The sequence below is a fragment of the Corvus kubaryi genome, unplaced genomic scaffold, assembly GCF_017639235.1.
Source record: "Corvus kubaryi isolate FWS band 111438036 unplaced genomic scaffold, C.kubaryi_AGA036_p1.0 37396, whole genome shotgun sequence".
Classification (NCBI taxonomy): domain Eukaryota; kingdom Metazoa; phylum Chordata; class Aves; order Passeriformes; family Corvidae; genus Corvus; species Corvus kubaryi.
The window spans coordinates 28,874,730-28,892,187 of record NW_024581135.1 but is presented as its reverse complement, the minus strand read 5'-3'; the positions used below and the strand labels follow the sequence as shown (position 1 = coordinate 28,892,187).

Genomic DNA, 17,458 nt, shown 5'->3' with positions numbered 1-17,458 from the left:
GGCTCATTCTCTTCTGCATAATTTGAGTGACTACAGAAGAAGACAAAGTGTCTTTCTGTCACCCTTGCTACCAACATTAGCTCTTTAAGTCCAATATGCATCCCAGCTAGCAAAATCAAGCTCAAGGCCAGTGCAGTTAAAGTGGAGCAGAATTGAGATAGCCTCAATACTCACAGTCAGATAAATTAAAGATGTACAGGTGTTTATTTGTTCCTAGCAAAGGTATAACCCACCAGATGGCAGGTATAAAACTGTTTAGTTGTGGCTGACCTCCCTTACAAAATGCTACACATAGTTTACACAAAATGCTACATATAGTTTATGGGGTAGCTGTGGCTCAACCTTGTGAGTCATGACTTCATACATTTTTGATGAACAACTGCTGTCTTTTCAAAAATTATTTCAGGAAGTGGAAGAACGCTGTCTCTCTTACAATCAGAGAGCAGGCAGTAGTGTCAGTCACACGTAGTCTTATATTACAGTAAATAGACCAGAAAATAGGAAAGAATAACATGAATATTGCCATGTACAAACATAGAAAATTTCTCTTTTTCAGAATTGTGCAACATTACTAGAGAAATCAAGGCCAGAATCATCTAAATCCTCAAAATCTCCAGTAATTCAATATTATCACTTTCTTAGAAGAGTGTGATGTTATATACAGGTGCCCCAGCAGGAGAGACAAAGCAACAAGACAAGTAAGTTGCTAGATACTGCCTTTATCATCTACTTAAATTACATTTAGCAATGAACAAGTCAAATTGCCTCTGTTTGACTTCACTGGCAGCATGCTTCAGTGCAAACACAAGCACAAGCTGAACAAGAAATGGACTCTGTTGCAGTATTTACAGCTCTTAGCACAAGCTCTTTGCATGAGCACTTATTAATTGCCTGCAAAATCAGCGGAATATGTTCTGTGTGTGTCAGCTCAGCACATATTGTACATAATTGCACATTTGAGCCACACGGTTGTTTATGTCACTTTGTAATCACACTAATAATTACCAAACAACCAAGTAATTCAATGAACAGTAAATGTAACATTTAATTACTTTATTAATTTCCACATAACATGGAAGAAGGAAAATAACCAGTTCAATCTATAATTTCACTGTGCTCACAAACCCTATCTTTATGCAGATATATGGGAGAAATTATCAAAACACAACACAGGAGATGCACAAACATAACTCAGCATTTGCTTGATGTTTTTCATGTTGGCATCTCTCCTGCATGGAGCTTTGAAAATTTATCCTATAACATCAGGCAACTTCAAGGCATCCTGAACTTTGAAAATTAAAAGAAAAAAAAAAATTCTGTACTGAGATACAAATTCCACCTTCTGTCAGGAACTTACTGATTAAAAAACTCTTTATAGGTTAAGCCAACCATTACATTTTTATGTTGCTATATATTTCACAACATAAAAAATAAAATATTTTCTCCATAAAACCTTTCAAAACCATAAATACTAGCACACTCCACAGCTCCAGAAGAAGTTGCAATTTATTATTTATCTGTTTTTATATTCTGCTGTGGTATCTTTTCCTTTTATAAGCCTGGCAAGTTTCCCACAGAAGTTTCTTCGTCAGCAGTTATTTTAAACTATAGCCCTTCATACTCCATGCTACTCTTATGCTGAACCAGTCCTCAAGAACTAAGTAGTTTTTAGCAGCAACGTGTCTTGGTTTGCAGAGACACAACAAACCCTGCAGTTAATGAGCATTAAGCTTTTTAAAATTCAAATGCATCATTCTGAACCACAGCTTAATTCATGCTGAGCATGATTTTTTCACAAGTGTTTTTGCATTCACACTGCATTTGGTAAACATGCACAAGACAAAGCTGAAGTTTTCAGGGGCAAATTTTGCCAGACAGTTGCATCCACTCTCAGAGGAGAGCATAAAATCCTGAACTCAAGGTTCTCTATCTGCTTCCTGTCTCAGCTAGAACATGAGCCAAAGAACGGGCTACTTTTATGGGCCAGCAGAAGTGCATTTGAAATCTCTGTAACATCGAAACACAGATGCAGCCCCTAATGTCCATAAGGCTGTTTCTCCTAGAAAGTGCCCCTGGATGTACCTGAGCATTGTCAGAACACGCAGTCTTCCCTGGGGAGTGATGGTTGCCCATCTCCAATCAGTCACCGCATCACGTGTTTGACTGTCAGTGACAATGGCAAAAGGTCCAGGTCAGCTCTCACAGAGAACAGGCTGTAATGGTCAAAGGACTCAACCAAACCCTCCTTTGTCCTGGCCTGCAAGGATCAGGAAAGAACTGATTATTTGTACTTTCTGGAAGTGGCATAGTGATCTTAAAAATTCAATCTTTTATTGAGATTGCTATCTAATAACAGGGCAAATGGGAAGGGGTTAGCACCTCTTAAACTACAGCCTAGACCTACTGTGCAAATGGCACACCCCAGATCAGAGCTGAGGTTCACCTGTGCCTACACCAGAAAAGTTACTTCAGATAAGCCTAGGAGCTATCTCCTCTCAAGATAAATTTTTAGCTTATCTGTTCATTTATAAAAATAGTTTGTACTTGGTTTATATTTTTTCTAAACTTTCAGACGTTCATTGACAATTGACCAGCTGGATACCTTACCGAGAGACTGAATTAGTAGTGAAATAGAATTAATATTAAAAAGGCTTTAGTGTAAAATGCTTTGCTTTGTCCTTGATGCTTAATACTCATATCTTTCAGCTCATCTACTTTATTTATTATACTTTCACCTTATCTTTCACATTTACTCTGACACACAGAAGTTCTTAGTTCAGAGAATATAGTACAATGCAAAGGGTTATGAACATAAAAAATGCATTAGAGAAAATGTAAATGCTCAGATTTTTCTTGATATTTAATACTCATATCTCTTAATTCATCCACTGTATTTATTAGACCTCCATCTTATCCCTCACCATTGCTTTGACAGTAAAAACTTCTTGTTCATCGAGAGGTATGACTTTGTGCTGAGTACTGAATAGCACTCATGCTGCAATTCCTAAACTTAGGGGCTTGGAGCCGGAGAAACTGCTTCTGAGGGAAGAATCTGAGGATTTTGTGCTGTTACCAATGGCCTTTCAGCTGACTTTAGTTTTTAAGAGCTAATTTTCAAAGTTTTTTGATAATATATCTAAAGATACTTTACTGCTATTCTAAAACCAAGCTGAAACCAAAATCCCACTAATTTCCTGAGAGAGAAAGGTTCTCTAGAACTGAGACAGTTAATAATAAATACTGCTACTCCTATGAAAAAGAAAAAGTAATGAAAATATAATAATTTGACTAAGACAAGGTGTTGAAATGTTGATAGAAATCTAACTTACATAATACAAAGACAAATGCAAAGGATCAAAATACCATATAATTTTGGAACCATTACAATATGCCTGAGTGATTCTTTATTAGGGAGTCTCAAAAAAGCATGTGATTTCATCTTCTGCAAAAGCTGTAATCTCTCTGCTGGGTGTGTTAAAAATGGCATTTCAACCTCCCCTGTGAAAGTCTTTGATTTTGTGAGTTTCTGTCAGGCTGGTCTCATTACTTTAATGCATTTTGTGTATATTGTAATAACATAAATGTTTTAATGCATTTCTTCTCAGATCAATCTGGACAGTTATCTTTGAATCACTCTTGTGTAACGATAGGTAAAGAAGTTATAATTGGATCAAGGGGAACTATTGGCAATGAAGAAGCATTTAAACTTTATTTTGTTCATTTCCCTGAAGAAGAACTTGCAGTAATAGGCTTCTGAAAACTACTCCTAGTTATATTTTTTACTTCTTGACTTTTAGAAAACACTTATGTGAGATAAATGAATTTGGAAATGAACATGAAGTGCAAGCTATAATGCATATCTCCCTCACAAATCACTTGCAAACCATTTTTATAAAATGCAATTAGCCATGTACAGTGATGGCAAGAGACATACTTTATAAAAACTGGAAGCCATCATACTCAACTTGTCAAGAAATAGCCTCCAGAGAGCATGGAGCTGCAGAAGAGAAACCTCACTGCTCTTTAAAGTGAGGCTGATTTCCTGGAATTATTAGAATGAGGACTTCTTTTTGACAGACAGCATCACCACACTTTGTACAAGATTTCTATCTCAATGTCATGGAATTGAATCTGATCAGAAAGGTAAAACTCTATGAGGTCTTGGGAAGCCTCAAAGCTGCAATTTTTCCTCATCAGAGTCTGATCCTCTCCACTGAGGTACCTAAAATATGTCACTGAGTACCAGAGCAGTTTTGGAAGCATGAGTTGGGTCTTGGAAACAACTCATCCAGCACAATGGCCATATCAGCAGCAAACCATTAGCACTATTTGGAAGCAAATATCACCATTATAAGGGTCTCTCCAATTTATATATACTGTTATGTATAGAGGTGATGACAACCTGACAATATTTAACCTTCTATCTTGAGCATATAATTGAAGGAATAATAATAAATTACTGAATATAAGAAGGATATCTTGAAATGCCATAATAACCACTCACATGCCATTTTACTGCCATGTGAAAACTCTACTTCTGTAAGCCTACTATCATTCTAATGAAGTAAATAGCTTATTCATTAGAGAAAAATAAAAGCTTGAAGCTTTTAGAGTTCAGCTGGGCATAATTTACTGATAGTAGCAAAAAAAAAAATAAAAAAAGGTCAAATTTTCTACTTAGGCAGAACCATCAGGCAATTACTTAGTGGTACATCAAACAATAACACCACCATTGTCTCCAGAAACAGAAAGGTTTACAAGTTTGTGTATATTATCTAACACCCTTAAATTGAGTTGAAGATGTGTGAAAACAGAGTTATGGGTTCGACCCTTGGTCGTTTCAGAAGCCCCCTATTCCAATGGCCACTGCTTTCAGTGCTGTAATGGATTATTATCCAAATTGAATACTCGAGTCAGGGTTTAGACCACTGAATGCTTGTTGCTCACGCACACCAGGTTCCTTTTTCTGTTTTTTTGCCAATTATTTATGTAACCTCTTGAGTGCTCCCTGAAAGGTTCTTGGACAAATGTTGATCAATAACCATAAAGGATTTTAAAAGAGATAACTTGATACTAGCACTGTCTCAGAGGTGGCAGAGAAAGACAACACACACCAAGCCCAGTGCTCAACCTGATCTAACCACAGTAATTAGACACTTCAGCTGTGAGCCTCCTACACGTGGCCTCTTGCTCAGTAGGGACGAGTTTAGCCTTTGGCTTAACCTCTGGCTAAAACCAATCTGAAAGAGCAGACATGTCATCTGCCTGAGCACTGTCATTTAATTCCACAGATTCATATTTCCCATCATTAGGGATATGCTGTATAATTTACAGGAAGTATCACTTGCTGAATCTCTGTTGTTCTGACTTCAAGAGTTTTCTGATGTTGCCAAAGAAGTCTTTCTTTGCCTGGAGGCTGGCAATGGGTTATCAAACATGGTCTTTTGGATCCACTATTTAGCTCTGATGATTTGGCCACTTACACCATTTATTAGGACAAGGAACTGGGTTTTGCTTCACTTGAAAATTGGTTTATCTAATCCAAAAGTTGTACTGTGGGCTCAAATGGACTCCTGTCCAGTTTGGTTGAGCTGAATGTACCAATCCTAATTGGGAAAGATTTTTAGGTGATACCTGTGGAGCAAAGAAGAAGAAAGCTATCAGAAACCATAATTCAGTGTCAATGAGACAAAATCTAAAGAAAATTTTACTCTGAGGCATTTTTTGTTGTTGTAAAATACAAGGTATCAGGCTTGCAATGGCACGACTCAGACTCAGCCCAGTGTTTAAACTTCCAGGATAGTCTAGGAGATGCATAAGTACAGGCAGATGCACAGGGAATCAGGTACCTTTAATACACAAGCAGCAGAGCTGGTCAGCAGAAAATTATATTCAAAACTAGGTTAAAGATTTTTTTTTTTTAATTTTAGAAAAAAAGGGGGGGGGGGGAAGAAGGGAGCTAAAGGCACGGTCTGCTTCTTATCTCTTTATTTAAGACTAGAGTGCCAGGTAAAAACTCTAGAAATTATCTGTGTCAGATTTGCAAAGGCATCTGGTCAGCTGCAATGCAGGAAGCAGCTCTGTGCGAGGTGCTCAGAGCTGGGCGAGAGTGATTGACTCATCCACATCTACTGGGGCCAATACCTGAGCTATTGGGGGCCTTTCTAAAGCACCTTTTCCAAATTACCATGTATTTATGCATCTTGCCAATTTTTGACTCTGAACTGCCTAAAACTTTTGAAAATGGAAGCCAGCTCCTAAAATATTAAGCATCCTTGAGTGAGCAAAGTTTTGCTTCCCTATTCCTGAACACAAAGTACTGATGGATTTGCCTTAGTAGTGTGGCCACTACATCCATAGGTTCCCTGCCCAAAACAAAACTAAAGTTACTGCTAGTAAAGATGCTTTTTCTGCTTATAGTTATCTGTATCTTATAGTTAGCCAAGATTATGACTCCTTTATGTATGTGCTTTTATTTGTACAGCTGCTGGCATAGCAGGGAATCTGTGGACACTGCTGGTTTGTTGGTACATGTTCATGTACATTGTACCAATTTCATGTTCGTGTAGCAATCCACAGGGGAGAACATAATGGTTTTGGAGTTACATCATTTCTCTCTTCCATTTCTGATATGAATTGAAGGAAATTCATTGGAGAGAAACTGGGCTCAGAGCAATAAGTTATGGATCAGCAGAGCCAAGGGCCTAAAAGCAGCAGATCAAACTGGGGAGAGTAGCCCATATAGAAGTGTTTATTTTCTTTTCTCAGCTAGAGTATTTCCTGGATCTCCCTGGGTGGCAGAGATGCTGGAGGTGAAGAGGAACAGGAGAAAGACCTTAGCAGATCACTTAAACTGTCCATGAAACTGTGGTCTTAGCTTTTGCTGAGTGTTTAAAAGGCAAAGATGTGATTGAACATGGAAAGAGGAAACATCAGAGATTCTCTGTGTGCACTTCCACAAGAAAGTGGATATGTATATAGGTAAGATAATTTCTTTTTAAGGTTTGCATCAATTAATAAAAGGAGCACCCCAGGTTCTATCAGCTTGCTTGGCAAAACATTTCTCCTTTTGCCATGGATTAAACTGTATCTTTACACACCTAGGGAATTTTTTCATTTTGCCATATTTCACAAATGGTTTAAGAGTAAGCAAACATTACTATCCTTGCAGAATAAAGATTGTAATTACAAGAAAATTTAAGAGTCCTACTTGACCTTTAAAAACTGCATGCTTAACAGACATATTTATGACTGCAGACACATTAAAATTTCTACACTTTGCTGGTATTTATGAAAAGTGTGATCACACAAAATCTTTTCCTTCTTTCTGCTCTAAATTGGGACAATGCTTAAGTATGTATGTGAGCATTGCACAGATATGAAAACTTTGCCTGGTTTCTTTTCAAGTGTCGATGTATTCTGCTACTAAAACATAAGCAACTAAGACTATTGATATGTAAGGCAGCTGTTAGTGCTAGTTGAAAGAGAAAGGTGGGAGCTTGAACATCAATTTTTCTAACTTTCTTAGCCAACAAACCTTCCTGTGGAGAATGTGGGGGAAAAAACCCATGTCAATTCCCAGAGTATTATCTCATTTAATACATGCTACTCCTTTTCCATATGAACAAATCACTTACACTGTCCCCTGGGACAAAGTCGTGGGCCTTGGCAAGGTCCAGTCCTTGGCAAACTGCAACACTCAAACCACAGAACTTTGGGGCACAGAACTGCACAGAGCAGTCACTCCTGTGAGTGTGTATTTTCAGTCTTCTTCTCTTGGGAATAGAGAAGAATCTTTCTTCTTACTTTAAAATGCTGACATTGGCATAAATCCAGCATGAAAATTGCAGCACAAAAGGGAGATGTTTCATAAAGCTGTAAGTGATTGAAAACAGGGAATTACAATGCTAACTACTTTTCAATGTTAATTATAGACGCTGCTACCAGGCATGTTCTATATATACTCACCCTCTTTTCTAGAAGTAAGAAGTGCACTCTCTGTGATCCTGTTATCATACTGAAACAGGAATTCTCATCATTTTGCATTGTAACTGTATTTTGATACAGAAATTTGTCCCACATATGGGGCATATACAATTTAACAGACCAGAAGAGGCTTTCTCTCTTCATGACTGTGTAACATATCTGAAGTAGTGTAAATATAGCAGTTTTTATTTATCTGACCACTTCTTAATAGCCAGAAGTGGAACTAGTTCTCTTTCTTGCACCACTTACCCACAACAGACCAAAGTTTGGGAATCTGCACACATTTAAACTAACATTTTTCTGACCTTGGGGGCATTTCTTGAGCCCGGTTTTATATTTGGTATGGAGAGGAAGCTGAGTTCTTCACAACCACAAGGACCCAGCTGCAGAACAAGAATACCAGCACACAGAAGTGGTACCTCTGCTGGTGTCAGACCACAGGTAGGGCTCTGAATTAACTATCTAGAGTGAGTTTTCCTCTTTTTTTTGCAGCCTTGGGCAGTTAGTTCAAGTACAGTTTGTACATTCACTCAGGATGCACTGCTATGATCACATCAGGGTGTGCTGTGGTAACAAGGATGAGAGGGCAGCCTGTGGCCTTCACAATATAACTTTTTCATAATTCTAGAAGCCAAAATGGCCAGTTCATTCCATGAATTTCACAAATTGGGTAAATAATATTTTGTATGCTCTTGTTTTGTATTCATAAGTATTTGAGTATAAACATGGAAGAGTGGTTTTAGGAAAATGAAATTTTGATTGTATATTGGTAAGTCCAATTTAAAAAATATGAAAAAGAAATATTAAGCTTACAGCAGGACTTCATTCTCTAATCTTTAGCAAGACAGTCTGAGGTAAGTTATTTAGCAGCTATCTTATTTAGACTCTTAATGAAAACTCTGTATGTTGAGTACATTCTCATTTTTCCTTCTTCCTTCATACAATCCATTCAGTGTGATATATGTTGGCAGTAAATATCTTAATATCTTGCTACCAGTGGAAAAACTTACATAAGGGTGATTGATCTAAAAACTGATTACCATTTCAGCCTGAAGACATGTTCTTTTCCCTCCCCCCGTCATAAAAATCTTATCTTTCCTTGGAACACTAAGTGCAGTGACTCCCATTGAGTTGGAGAACCCTATTTGAAAAAGTCATAAGTAAATACGTGAACCCTTCTCACATTGCACTCTAAAAATGTCAAGAGATATTTCTGATCAGCCCATAATTGGTCTCTCACATATTTCCTATGTCAAGCATTTATAACTAGCATAAAGGTCTTTTGTAGACTATTTTTACCAGAAATAATATCACAGCTTTGAAGCACTATAGCATAAAAACAAGATCTGGTTTTTACTCTATATTCTCATCTTACATAGCGCAGAGGGGGAAAAAATCAGTTTAAATTACTGTGATTTAATGAAAAGATATTGACACATACACAAAAAGTAAAAGTCAGCATGAATTATGTTCTTAAGCCTCTTTATAGATTTTTAAAGTTTTATTCTCAACATGTAACTTTTACTGGGAAAATGTTAATAGCAACACGCTCTGAGAAACCTGCAGCTCTGGGATGTTGGACACAATCCCCTGATTGGTATCAAAAATCTGACTAGAGATCAAAGCATGTGCATGTGCTCTAAGTTTAAATATCAGTTAAAAAAAAGGTTAATTGCTGTATCAGGCTTCTCGTGAGGTGGGAGGCTAAACCAGAGCTGAGCTAATTTTGTTTCATGAAGGGTTCACTTTTTAAGGGATTTATTAGAATGTTGTTCTCAGGTCACATATGAGAACAGTTTTCTGGTTAGACTTCCACAGCAGGTAATGATTTCTCAGACAGCTCCAAAATTCACTGCTTTGAACAAAGCAATGACTTTTTTTTTTCTTCACAGAAGTGATTAAATGTGACCTAAAATTATTAGAACCCCCAAAATGTGGCATTTTTGAAATGCCAGTGAAGGAATACACACACTGTATCATGGAGAACTTTCATGTTGTTTCCTTCTCCCCTTTCTAACTACTGTGCTTTTACATAAAGAATTTTGTGGTTTCCATTTCTAAAGGGAGTTAGTAGGGATGTATCTGATAGTATTTTCCAAGGAATTTTACTTTTTGAGCATTTCTCTATAGTCTTAAAACTGTGAACATCGTAGATTTATAGTTACTGTATACTACCAGAATAATCCCCAAAACCTATTTTAAATTAATGTCTGTTCTGATTTCTCCCTAATCAGATTTTTTTTTCTTTAACTTTAGGCTCTAGATCCATGAAGAAAAACATTAGCAATTGCTCCCTGGGGTTAACACAGTGCTTCAAAGAAGGAGCATTTAATTCCCATAAGTAGAGAGATGATCTAAAGAAATCCTATAAATGATGAGCTGAAAAGAAAGAAGCATTTAACGGTGCAGAAATAACAGGTTTCATTGTTCTGGCACCAAGAAACTGTGCTGTGCAGTCTGGAGCTCCATCTCCTGGTGCTTGTCAAAGAACTAAAATAATTTCCAAGCGTCCCCTAATCTAAACACAGGCACATCAGTGCATGCAAGCCATATTGCAGGGGCAGTTGCAAGGTCCCAAACCCCACAGCAAACCCAGGTTTAGGTTTGTAACCCCTGTGGACGGGGAAACACAGCTTTGAAAATGCTTTTCCAGGTCTCCCTGGACTCACTGGAGCAGTTCACCAGCTCCTTCACCATGGGCTGTGCTTACACAGAATTATGCTGCATTCAGTGAAGATCATGGGAATCTGTGCCCATCGTGTCACTCACAAGTTTTGGAGAGGGTGGAAACTGCAACTGTGCAGAACAATAAAAATTAAGCGCTCTAGTGTATTTCTTTATTTCTTTATTTGTGAGATGCTGGAGGAACTGTCATTTGCAGGTCAGAATACTGTCTAGTGAATAAATATCTGAATTTCTCAGTTAAACTTTTTATTTAAAGGCTTTTTAAAAATATATGTAAAAATATGTATCAATGTATAATTCTACATATCAATTTTACCAGAGCTGTCAAAACATGATTGCTACTTTACAAAATATCATGTGGCATGGGAAATACCATACAGGTAGGTGAGCCAAACATACAATAAACAAGCGAATGTAATACAGGAGGGAATAAATGGGTCAAGGTTACGATGTCAGTTGGAACAATGTCACAATGGGAGGTTAAGTTAATGAATTTTGTCTATGCATCAGCCACAAAAGCATCCTTAACAGGAAAAACACCTCAAACCATTCATTTCAGAAATATTTCTGAATAAGAAAATTGACATTATTATGAGTATTGCTTATTTTATTAGAACCTTCTTCTGTCATCTGGCTGGTAAATGTACCCATTCTTGTTATACTTGTATTAATTTTTCTTCATGAATAGATTCAGAAGTTAATATCTCATCCTTTCTTAAGAAGGATCATTATATAAATCACTTAGGATGTTTTTGCTTCTATTTAAGTATTTACAAGTAAATAAGCTATTTTTTTCAGCCAACCAAAAATACTGTAGCTAAAATACATTGCTACTGCTGTATGGTAGCTGGATCATTAATTTAATACAATGGCTTCATTTTATCAGCAAGCCAAGTCAATCCAATAGTAAAGTTCACAACTCATCTATTTTTGTTTTATTTCTTCATCATTTGCAGGCTTACAGGACCACACGGAAAGCTAAATCTCTTCAAGAGAAGACTCTTATGAGAGAAACAGAATATACAATGTGGGATGGAGGTTTCTTTGGGAATGAGTGGTAGCTGTGAGCTGCATTTAGTTCAAGTACCTGTCACTTGTGCGCTGCTGACCAAGTGTACATCGCCCTCCCCATTTCATTTGCTATCACAAATTATTGAATCCAAGTCCTGCTTCATTATCTCTGTGTAAAAAGGTATTAATATTACCAATTTAAGCCAGTTTACTCCAGATTTATCCCACTGTGAGAGCAGACTTTAACCTGTAAGTTGGTATATCTATAACCAGCTGCTCAGTAAAGTAAGGTGCACCCATTTCTCTTTCAGAAGCTACTCTTAAATTTCATTGACTTAATAACACATATGTTAAACATATAGAGGAAAGAATAAATATTAAGGGGAATATGAAGGGAAAATAATAAAAACATGAACAAATATTATTAAAGAGCTTTTGAAATATTTTTTTAGAGTGAGAGTAGCATATGCTTGTATCTACTCTGAAGTTTAATCACACGTAGTGTTGATCTTAAAAAGACAGATAAGAATTGATTTGGGACTATGAGCTGCCTTTCTTGTGAATCATTATACAGCACATTCCAGTAATATATGTCCATCCTCCCACAGGGAGCAGAAAATACTCAAAATCACTGGCATTATGTGTGGCAATTCTCTCAGAAACTATCATTGCTACTCAAGTTATTGCTGATTCTTATTACAAGGCACATGCCTGATCAATAGCAAGCTTTTATTAGTTCCTTTACCAACCTTTCAACATATTAGACATGACTGATGTTGTAACTTAAAACTTGTCAGGAACAACGCAGAAAATATTCAAAGCATTGGTTTAAGCATTTGGGAAAGTTCAAGTAGCTGTGCTTTTCTGTTATTTTCTTGCAGCAGTCTGATAATACTTTAATGAACTCTGGCCTTAAGCTCAGACTGACAACACACCAAAACATAATAATTCTTGAGGGTGAGCTTGCAATTCCACCCTAGTATTTCTGCAGGCATTTGTCTCTGTGGCTTTGCATGGATCACGTTCAGTATTCACAGCTGCAGGTGACAGAGCAGGATGGTTGATGTCCATCAAGTTAGTTACACAACCTGTAATGATTTTCTCATGTGATGGTATAATAACAATTTATGATTATTTTCATTAATTAATTACTGCACAGCCTATATTATTTTGCCTGTCGGTGCAGCTATGAGAGAAATCCAAGAGGTTTCAGATTTCCAGCTGAGATTTCCTACAGGAATGCAATCAGCTGGACGTGAAGGTAATTAGGCCTGTATCCTAAAAATGAGAGCAGAGGGCTGGCTCTCTGTTCTTATTGAAGGAGGCTCTGCTGTGTATACCTGGTTCCCAGCAAGGGTGTGCTGATTCTTACAGTGGTATCATGTGCTTACAGAGCCACAGAGATCATCACAAGCACTGCTTTTTAAAATAAGCTACTGCTCCAAAATACTAGAGCCAAAGCCCTTGCAGGTGTTTATGATTCTGGAACCTTGTTTCAATGCAAATACAACACCAAACTGAGCAATCCTGAATGAGACGATCGTTTTGCTAAACTTTCTCTAGGATGGATGAAAAAGCTTCTCATCATACAGGATCTCCTAAGTGCATTCTTTCTCCTAAAGTTTACTTCCCATATCAGTGAAGATTTCCAGCTTCACATCATAAGGAATTTCAATAGCATGTTCTCATTTTCTGTCACATAATTGATGAAAATATTGACTGATATCTAATGCCAGGTCAACCTTTTCATTAATAATTCCTGTGCAACCTCATTATTCCTACTGTTTGTGACTTACCATTAGCTTCCCATTAGCCAGAATCTTACCTTCCTTACTATCCTTGTGATGTTCTCAGCTTAAACCACACAATCTCATGAGATGGATTAGTTTCATTAGTAGGACATAGAGAAATCAGGTCTATCATTTCCCCTAAACCCACAGACCAGTTCTTCTCACCAAAGAAAGGCAGTGGCATGTCTTACCACTACTGCCCTTGGTGAATCAATGGTGTACTCTGTTAATTATATTTCTGTGATTTTAATTAGTCATTCATTGAAACAGCTTTAAACCTATATGATATTGAGTAAGACTCAACTTGTACATCAGTACATCCACTAATGCTAAACAACTTCTAACCTTTCCTTCTTTTAGGTTCAAACTTCCAATGTCGGGCTTGGGGAGAATCAAGAATTTCCACTAACTATGCAGTTCACCTGCAGACTTAACAAAACAAGTTTGTGTTGTGGGTTTTCTTCTTGTTCCTGTTAAATTGGCCTTTTGAAGACTAAGGGCTTGTGAGCTTTGCATGTTAAAGGCTAAACTCTTGTTATAGTGAAACTGATTTTTTTAAGGCTTGAGGGAGTTTGAAGGTAAATTGAAAAGGAGCGCCATGGAGTCCTTGTGCAAGTCATTCACCTTGTAGAGCTCTAGGCTGAGAGCGCTCAAATGCCACTCTACTTAACAAGCTGAAAACCAACTCATTTAAATAACAAGCACAAACTCCACTTGGGATCCACACCGAGGCGTTTGTGGATTGTGCGGCCTGAACTCCCAAACAACATTATTTGAAGAAAAAAAGGAGTAATTCCTTTTTTAAAGTGGTAATTCAGGGATCAAGTCTCAAAAGCATTTGAACATTTCAAGGACTATTGCTATACTAAATTGTTCTTAACTACAAGTATTAAAGTTTAAAAGGAACAGAATACTGTTTTCAAATTCAAATCATTAGCTTCATGTCTCACAAGGATAATAAATCTATGCATATTCTTGTCACTTTAGCAGAAAGTACAATATTTGTGCTTTAAAAATGGAAAGTTAATTCTTGCTAACAAGTGATGGAGAAGATGTCTTGATCGCTCAGAAATGATACACAAGAACAAAACCTAAAATTCCTATATCCAATACCAATCTAATAAAAATATTTTGCAGAGTTAACGCTCATATTTCATGGACAAAAAATGCAACTTGAACCACTAAATAAAAAGATATCACATCTGGCCAGTGAAGTCCATTGGTTCAGATCTTTGCTAACTGGAATGCCAAGTGCTGCTATATATTTGTTCTATCATTATAACTTTCTCAGGTCTTTTAAAATGCCATAGTTAGACTTCAGTAGAAGTGTTTGCAGCAGGTTTGGACACCTTCATATTTAAAAGGTTTGCCATTACTAAAAACCAATGCATTTTCAACAACATGAAAGAATATTTGCTAATGTTCACTTTGAATGAAAATATTTATCCATAAGACTATTTAACTTCCTGTTGAAAATTCAGGTATTTCACCTGATCACCATCAATTTTGAAGATTTTTAGTTCCCCCAAAAAAGGCAAGATGCTAATTTTTTCTTCTTTAAAATGAAGAAAAATACATACCTTAGAAAGGTACCCTGTGGCATCTAAGATGACAAATTTTACAAAAGTCTCTCTTTGAAGTCAGCTGAGTTCATAATTTTATTGGTTTTAACAGAATTTTTATTGATTCAAAAGTGATTTTAAAGTCCTTTTTTAGATCTGAATGTTATTCAAAAACTACTCAAAAACTAGATCATATTCAAGAAACAAAAAGTGAGCAAGATCTCCAGAAATATCTTAGTTCCTATGATGACTTTTAGAGTAGTTTTGTTAAATTGAAATGTCGTTAAGTTAGAACTAGGCACCTCCTTTTTAGCTGTTGTAAAATGATGAATGGTGCAAGAAATACATGCAGATGAATGCAAGTGTGTGACTTAAAGCAGAAGCAATAGGTAGGAACTGAAATGTCTGTTTTCAAACTCCGATTCATCACAGTGTTATTTTTCTGTATTAGTTTTTTAAGCTAGTTTTGAGACAAGTCCTACAATTCGTATACAATTAAAGTTCCCATTCAGGCAATGGGAACTTTGCCCACTTCCAGGAGTACAAGCTGCAGCACTTGGCCCTAAGAATTTAATATAGCTATAATGACTCATTATTGAATGTTTAGTTTAATAACAACTGCTTATTAAGTGTATTAATCTCAGCTGATGAAAGCAAAATCGTTTAGTGAAAAGCTGTTTTTCTTTACATTAGTGTGCAATTATTTAACTGAAAGTTTCAAAGAGACACATCTAATTACAGTGCTGCTTTAAAAGTATTTAAGCATCAGTTACTAAAATATAGTTTGAAATATGCTTATGGACCTCCTGTAGAGTTGTTAAAAAGCAAAATTCTGGTTTCAGATTATTACTTACAATAGGTTTCCTTTCAATACTTACCAATTTCTTACAAAATCTGCTTAATGTACAGGATTGAACTGTCTCCTGTAAAACAGAACAAGAAGGTGCAAGAACTTCTGTGTGTGCAGAATGTGTATGTCTGTGGTCAGGCTGAGATTACTGACTGAAGATCAAAATTAGTGATACACATTTACAATTAAGAATCCCTTTGCTGAATTGGCATTTATGGGGAAAGCATATAGTATCTATCTAAAAGAAGTCTGCCAGTCAGTTCTCTGTAATTAGAGAAATAAAGAATTTATCTGCCACAAAACTAATTCTGCTTGCCATTTAGCATCTTCAAATGTTTGTCCTCAAACTACACATACTTGCCTGTAAGAAAATAATGAAATTATCTTGATTGTTTGCTGTTGTTTTAGTCACCTGGGTTTTTTTAGGGATACTTGTTCCTCCATCACATATTTCCAGCAGTTTATGGATGACAGATAAGCAATGCGTATCTCTCCTCAGGAGTCCCTGCCAAGCTCTGTACGCCTGGCACGTATGAAAAGAACAGAAAAGGTATCTTTGGTGAGTAATGTAGCATGTCAAAAGTCTACTAAAATTCTGGTTGGTCAAAGACAGATAAGATATTTGGATAAAAGGAGGCAGAGCCCTGAACAGGCATATGGATGATAAGAGCCAGGTACTTTTCCAGCAACTTTATCCTGCAAAGAAAGGGTGATGCGATAGAGGTGCTCATCTGCTGAACCTGAGCAGAGACAGGAGGAGTCTGACAGTTTCCAGCCTCTGAAAAAATTCTCTGCCCTATGGCTTAGACACATAATAACTGTCCTTGCTGAACTATTGAAGTACAGGTTTTCAGTCTTTCACACATGTAAGACATGAACTGTGCCATGCTGTGCCATGAAGGCTCCAGCCAGTCCTTGCCTGGGGCTGGAAAATTCCAGTGCTGGAGCAGCCAGCCCCAGGGAAGCTCCGTGCTCCTGCCATGGCTGTGGCTTGTGCAGGGGTGTGCAGGACTCCTGCTGTACTGGAGCTGGTGTGGTGGGAGCGGGTCCTGACCTTGGCATCTTTTATATCTTCAGGAAGAGGAATTTTCCTGCTTTGATGTCCCCTCCTGCAGACCCACTCTCCAACCCCTCCACACCCACTCAGGGTACTCATGGTACTCATGGTCAAATGGGCTCACCCTCCCCTCCTTCCTTCCTTCCTTCCGAATTCCTTCCGAATTCCTTCCGAATTCCTTCCTTCCTTCTTTCCTTCCGAATTCCTTCCTTCCTTCCTTCCGAATTCCTTCCTTCCGAATTCCTTCCTTCCTTCCGAATTCCTTCCGAATTCCTTCCGAATTCCTTCCTTCCTTCCGAATTCCTTCCTTCCTTCCTTCCTTCCGAATTCCTTCCGAATTCCTTCCGAATTCCTTCCTTCCTTCCGAATTCCTTCCGAATTCCTTCCTTCCAAATTCCTTCCTTCCGAATTCCTTCCTTCCTTCCTTCCTTCCGAATTCCTTCCTTCCGAATTCCTTCCGAATTCCTTCCTTCCGAATTCCTTCCTTCCTTCCTTCCTTCCTAATTCCTTCCTTCCT

General features: G+C 37.4%; 1 long non-coding RNA gene across 3 annotated transcripts in view; it reads left to right on the top strand.

Annotated features, from left to right (window-relative positions):
* Positions 1 to 17,125, top strand: part of LOC121670702 — a 45,366-nt gene extending 28,241 nt beyond the window's left edge. For 2 of the 3 annotated variants that reach the window (XR_006018221.1, XR_006018222.1), the window contains exons 3-5: positions 557 to 698; positions 6,769 to 6,981; positions 11,628 to 12,103. This is a non-coding gene — a long non-coding RNA (uncharacterized LOC121670702). Of the gene's footprint in view, positions 1 to 556; positions 699 to 6,768; positions 6,982 to 11,627; positions 12,104 to 13,832 lie in introns of those variants that run through there. The other variant, XR_006018223.1, reaches the window with a different exon arrangement.
* Positions 17,126 to 17,458: the final 333 nt, after the last annotated feature.